The sequence below is a fragment of the Anomaloglossus baeobatrachus genome, chromosome 6, assembly GCF_048569485.1.
Source record: "Anomaloglossus baeobatrachus isolate aAnoBae1 chromosome 6, aAnoBae1.hap1, whole genome shotgun sequence".
Lineage (NCBI taxonomy): Eukaryota > Metazoa > Chordata > Amphibia > Anura > Aromobatidae > Anomaloglossus > Anomaloglossus baeobatrachus.
The window spans coordinates 218274461-218281878 of NC_134358.1; positions in this window are offsets into that span (position 1 = coordinate 218274461).

A 7418-nucleotide genomic window follows, 5' to 3' on the forward strand; every position below is an offset into this window, starting at 1 on the left:
AACCACGGCCGGTTCGCTCATCTCTACCCCTGACACAGCAGACTGTGTGTTAGTTGCAGCAAGCCACTATGTAGGTTCTGTAAGACATGAAGCCCCCAAAAGTATGCTAGGTTATTTGTAGGAAGGTACTGACCTTGAGGCAGAAGTTGTTCCCCTGACACCAAGTATTAATAAAAATTGGGTAACACTCAGACTGTGAATTGAGATGGTGGCTGACAGGCACTACACTACAGCTGAGCCCTTGGTTTTTACAATTTTGGGACCTTTTTGTTGCAAGTTGTAATACCTATTGCTAGTATAACAGACACAAGGGATGTAGCAGTGCTGAGATTGTTGATTATTAGTAGCAGATGTCAGGACAGCTTTAAATCTCTCTCTGCCTGTGAGTAAGCTGTCCCTAGCTGTCCCTATATCACACACTGCAGGAACAGAGCGTATGCAGCACTAAGAAGAGGATTTTTTTTTTTTGCAGAAGTTCTATGATGTACACAGCTGATAGCACAGTGGACATTGTCTTCAGCCCTTATAAGGACTATTTTGGACTCTGCAGCTGGAACACTGTCTCATAGAACAACCTGCACTGCCCCTATACCTGTTTCTATGATTTACATAGCTAATGCTAAATAGTGTCAGCCCTTAGAAGGACTAGTATTAGTTGGCTGGAAATTCGCTGTACCGCACACAAAGCAGTCTCACTACAACGGCAGCTCAGGAATGATTGTGTGCACACAAAATGGCGGTTGCCTTATATAGCCCCTATGATGCTGTGTGGACAAGCCAATCACAGTAACACCACAACAAAGATGGCTGTGGTGTTACTGTGAGGGCAAGCAACGTCAGATGTGTTCATTGGCTGGTAAAAGGCGCCAGGAAATCCAGAAATGAAAATGAAAGTACCGGAGCGAATACCATTTTAGCCGTCAGATAGCGGATACCTCGGATACCCTATTAGCCGTCGGATACCAAATAGTGGTGAATACATTCACTTATCCCTAATAACTATAGCTTTGTGGAGACCCTGAGACAGCAAGAGATGCTGGGGTTGAGGCAACATGTAGACTGGACCTGGAAGTGTTAGTGAAAGAAGACTGAGCTTGTCAGGGTGGAGCAGAGGTACGACACAGAAAAGGTTTGTAGTCAGGAGAGGAAATTTGTTTGAAATTACCATGTAATTGAAATGTTTGTCACAAGTGATATGACGGGTTGTAAATGTGTACTTCTGATCAATATGGAAAATGTAGCCATTACGTTTTGTACCGGCTTTGAACTGTACATTAGAGTTGAGCGCGGTTCGTGGTTCGTGGTTCTCCAGTTCGCGGCTCGAGTGATTTTGGGGCATGTTCTAGATCGAACTAGAACTCGAGCTTTTTGCAAAAGCTCGATAGTTCTAGAAACGTTCGAGAACGGTTCTAGCAGCCAAAAAACAGCTAAATCCTAGCTTGGTTTCTGCTGTAATAGTGTAAGTCACTCTGTGAATCAAACTATTATCACATTTGAGTGTATAGTGTGCGTGAACAGCGCCTTCAGATCACTGCTGTTTCTATAATGGCGATCGCCATTTTTTTTTTTTTTTTCTTGTCTTCCTTCCCTAAGCGCGCGCGTCTTGTGGGGCGGGCCAGCATGTCAGCCAATCACAGACACACACACACCTAAGTGGACTTTGAGCCAGAGAAGCAACGGCATGTGTGATAGGATCTGCATGTCACATGTCCCTGCATTATAAAACCGGACATTTTCTTCACGAACGCCATTATCTGCCTTCTGCGTCTTTGGTGTCAGACATCAGTGTCGCAGCTCCGTCCTCCTGAGTCCTATAGCCGATACAGCTGTATGCGCTGCATACACAGCGTTAGACAGCTTAGGGAGAGCACATTCTAGCAGTCCTTTTAAGGGCTCAAAGCGGCAGGGTCAGAGAGCCATAAGTGACAGGTCCTGCAAACAGCAACAGCGTCTGTGTAGCCCAGGTCAGGGATTTCCTCCCTGCATTTCACCATTAGGAGGGAATAGAAAGGCAGGCTTCCATTCCTCTACCCAGAGCACCACAATCCTGCCACTGTACCCTCTTGTCCTCTGCACACTCCAACTCATTCTAAGTAAGCCATTATACTAGCAAACATTCAGTGTACCTAGTGGCATCCTATACGTGGCTATTGGACTTTGCTATAGTCCCACTAGTGCAAAGACATTTGCAGAGCACGTCTGCCTGCATTGCACACTACAACTTTTTTAAACTAAGCAATTTTACTAGCAAACACTCAGTGTACCTAGTGGCATCCTACACGTGGCTATTGGACTTTGCTATAGTCCCACTAGTGCCAAGACATTTGCAGAGCGCATCTGCCTGCGTTGCACACTCCAACGAATTATAACTAAGCCATTATACTAGCACACACTCAGTGTACCTAGTGGCATCCTATACGTGGCTATTGGACTTTGCTATAGTCCCACTAGTGCAAAGACATTAGCAGAGCACATCTGCCTGCATTGCACACTCCAAGTTTTTTAAACTAAGCAATTTTACTAGCAAACACTCAGTGTACCTAGTGGCATCCTATACGTGGCTATTGGACTTTGCTATAGTCCCACTAGTGCAAAGACATTTGCAGAGCACGTCTGCCTGCATTGCACACTACAACTTTTTTAAACTAAGCAATTTTACTAGCAAACACTCAGTGTACCTAGTGGCATCCTATACGTGGCTATTGGACTTTGCTATAGTCCCACTAGTGCCAAGACATTTGCAGAGCGCATCTGCCTGCGTTGCACACTCCAACTAATTATAACTAAGCCATTATACTTGCACACACTAAGTGTTTTTTAGTGGCATCCTATACGTGGCTATTGGACTTTGCTATAGTCCTACTAGTGCCAAGACATTTGCAGAGCGCATCTGCCTGCGTTGCACACTCCAACTAATTATAACTAAGCCATTATACTAGAACACACTCAGTGAACCTAGTGGCATCCTATACGTGGCTATTGGACTTTGCTATAGTCCCACTAGTGCCAAGACATTTGCAGCACGTCTGCCTGCGTTGCACACTCCAACTAATTATAACTAAGCCATTATACTAGCACACACTCAGTGTACCTAGTGGCATCCTATACGTGGCTATTGGACTTTGCTATAGTCCCACTAGTGCCAAGACATTTGCAGCACGTCTGCCTGCGTTGCACACTCCAACTAATTATAACTAAGCCATTATACTAGCACACACTCAGTGTACCTAGTGGCATCCTATACGTGGCTATTGGACTTTGCTATAGTCCCACTAGTGCCAAGACATTTGCAGCACGTCTGCCTGCGTTGCACACTCCAACTAATTATAACTAAGCCATTATACTAGCACACACTCAGTGTACCTAGTGGCATCCTATACGTGGCTATTGGACTTTGCTATAGTCCCACTAGTGCCAAGACATTTGCAGCACGTCTGCCTGCGTTGCACACTCCAACTAATTATAACTAAGCCATTATACTAGCACACACTCAGTGTACCTAGTGGCATCCTATACGTGGCTATTGGACTTTGCTATAGTCCCACTAGTGCCAAGACATTTGCAGCACGTCTGCCTGCGTTGCACACTCCAACTAATTATAACTAAGCCATTATACTAGCACACACTCAGTGTACCTAGTGGCATCCTATACGTGGCTATTGGACTTTGCTATAGTCCCACTAGTGCCAAGACATTTGCAGCACGTCTGCCTGCGTTGCACACTCCAACTAATTATAACTAAGCCATTATACTAGCACACACTCAGTGTACCTAGTGGCATCCTATACGTGGCTATTGGACTTTGCTATAGTCCCACTAGTGCCAAGACATTTGCAGCACGTCTGCCTGCGTTGCACACTCCAACTAATTATAACTAAGCCATTATACTAGCACACACTCAGTGTACCTAGTGGCATCCTATACGTTGCTATTGGACTTTGCTATAGTCCCACTAGTGCCAAGACATTTGCAGCACGTCTGCCTGCGTTGCACACTCCAACTAATTATAACTAAGCCATTATACTAGCACACACTCAGTGTACCTAGTGGCATCCTATACGTGGCTATTGGACTTTGCTATAGTCCCACTAGTGCCAAGACATTTGCAGCACGTCTGCCTGCGTTGCACACTCCAACTAATTATAACTAAGCCATTATACTAGCACACACTCAGTGTACCTAGTGGCATCCTATACGTGGCTATTGGACTTTGCTATAGTCCCACTAGTGCCAAGACCTTTGCAGCACGTCTGCCTGCGTTGCACACTCCAACTAATTATAACTAAGCCATTATACTAGCACACACTCAGTGTACCTAGTGGCATCCTATACGTGGCTATTGGACTTTGCTATAGTCCCACTAATGCCAAGACATTTGCAGCACGTCTGCCTGCGTTGCACACTCCAACTAATTATAACTAAGCCATTATACTAGCACACACTCAGTGTACCTAGTGGCATCCTATACGTGGCTATTGGACTTTGCTATAGTCCCACTAGTGCCAAGACATTTGCAGCACGTCTGCCTGCGTTGCACACTCCAACTAATTATAACTAAGCCATTATACTAGCACACACTCAGTGTACCTAGTGGCATCCTATACGTGGCTATTGGACTTTGCTATAGTCCCACTAGTGCCAAGACATTTGCAGCATGTCTGCCTGCGTTGCACACTCCAACTAATTATAACTAAGCCATTATACTAGCACACACTCAGTGTACCTAGTGGCATCCTATACGTGGCTATTGGACTTTGCTATAGTCCCACTAGTGCCAAGACATTTGCAGCACGTCTGCCTGCGTTGCACACTCCAACTAATTATAACTAAGCCATTATACTAGCACACACTCAGTGTACCTAGTGGCATCCTATACGTGGCTATTGGACTTTGCTATAGTCCCACTAGTGCCAAGACATTTGCAGCACGTCTGCCTGCGTTGCACACTCCAACTAATTATAACTAAGCCATTATACTAGCACACACTCAGTGTACCTAGTGGCATCCTATACGTGGCTATTGGACTTTGCTATAGTCCCACTAGTGCCAAGACATTTGCAGCACGTCTGCCTGCGTTGCACACTCCAACTAATTATAACTAAGCCATTATACTAGCACACACTCAGTGTACCTAGTGGCATCCTATACGTGGCTATTGGACTTTGCTATAGTCCCACTAGTGCCAAGACATTTGCAGCACGTCTGCCTGCGTTGCACACTCCAACTAATTATAACTAAGCCATTATACTAGCACACACTCAGTGTACCTAGTGGCATCCTATACGTGGCTATTGGACTTTGCTATAGTCCCACTAGTGCCAAGACATTTGCAGCACGTCTGCCTGCGTTGCACACTCCAACTAATTATAACTAAGCCATTATACTAGCACACACTCAGTGTACCTAGTGGCATCCTATACGTGGCTATTGGACTTTGCTATAGTCCCACTAGTGCCAAGACATTTGCAGCACGTCTGCCTGCGTTGCACACTCCAACTAATTATAACTAAGCCATTATACTAGCACACACTCAGTGTACCTAGTGGCATCCTATACGTGGCTATTGGACTTTGCTATAGTCCCACTAGTGCCAAGACCTTTGCAGCACGTCTGCCTGCGTTGCACACTCCAACTAATTATAACTAAGCCATTATACTAGCACACACTCAGTGTACCTAGTGGCATCCTATACGTGGCTATTGGACTTTGCTATAGTCCCACTAGTGCCAAGACATTTGCAGCACGTCTGCCTGCTTTGCACACTCCAACTAATTATAACTAAGCCATTATACTAGCACACACTCAGTGTACCTAGTGGCATCCTATACGTGGCTATTGGACTTTGCTATAGTCCCACTAGTGCCAAGACATTTGCAGCACGTCTGCCTGCGTTGCACACTCCAACTAATTATAACTAAGCCATTATACTAGCACACACTCAGTGTACCTAGTGGCATCCTATACGTGGCTATTGGACTTTGCTATAGTCCCACTAGTGCCAAGACATTTGCAGCACGTCTGCCTGCGTTGCACACTCCAACTAATTATAACTAAGCCATTATACTAGCACACACTCAGTGTACCTAGTGGCATCCTATACGTGGCTATTGGACTTTGCTATAGTCCCACTAGTGCCAAGACATTTGCAGCACGTCTGCCTGCGTTGCACACTCCAACTAATTATAACTAAGCCATTATACTAGCACACACTCAGTGTACCTAGTGGCATCCTATACGTGGCTATTGGACTTTGCTATAGTCCTACTAGTGCCAAGACATTTGCAGAGCGCATCTGCCTGCGTTGCACACTCCAACTAATTATACCTAAGCCATTATACTAGCACACACTCAGTGAACCTAGTGGCATCCTATACGTGGATATTGGACTTTGCTATAGTCCCACTAGTGCCAAGACATTTGCAGCACGTCTGCCTGCGTTGCACACTCCAACTAATTATAACTAAGCCATTATACTAGCACACACTCAGTGTACCTAGTGGCATCCTATACGTGGCTATTGGACTTTGCTATAGTCCCACTAGTGCCAAGACATTTGCAGCACGTCTGCCTGCGTTGCACACTCCAACTAATTATAACTAAGCCATTATACTAGCACACACTCAGTGTACCTAGTGGCATCCTATACGTGGCTATTGGACTTTGCTATAGTCCCACTAGTGCCAAGACATTTGCAGCACGTCTGCCTGCGTTGCACACTCCAACTAATTATAACTAAGCCATTATACTAGCACACACTCAGTGTACCTAGTGGCATCCTATACGTGGCTATTGGACTTTGCTATAGTCCCACTAGTGCCAAGACCTTTGCAGCACGTCTGCCTGCGTTGCACACTCCAACTAATTATAACTAAGCCATTATACTAGCACACACTCAGTGTACCTAGTGGCATCCTATACGTGGCTATTGGACTTTGCTATAGTCCCACTAGTGCCAAGACATTTGCAGCACGTCTGCCTGCGTTGCACACTCCAACTAATTATAACTAAGCCATTATACTAGCACACACTCAGTGTACCTAGTGGCATCCTATACGTGGCTATTGGACTTTGCTATAGTCCCACTAGTGCCAAGACATTTGCAGCACGTCTGCCTGCGTTGCACACTCCAACTAATTATAACTAAGCCATTATACTAGCACACACTCAGTGTACCTAGTGGCATCCTATACGTGGCTATTGGACTTTGCTATAGTCCCACTAGTGCCAAGACATTTGCAGCACGTCTGCCTGCGTTGCACACTCCAACTAATTATAACTAAGCCATTATACTAGCACACACTCAGTGTACCTAGTGGCATCCTATACGTGGCTATTGGACTTTGCTATAGTCCTACTAGTGCCAAGACATTTGCAGAGCGCATCTGCCTGCGTTGCACACTCCAACTAATTATAACTAA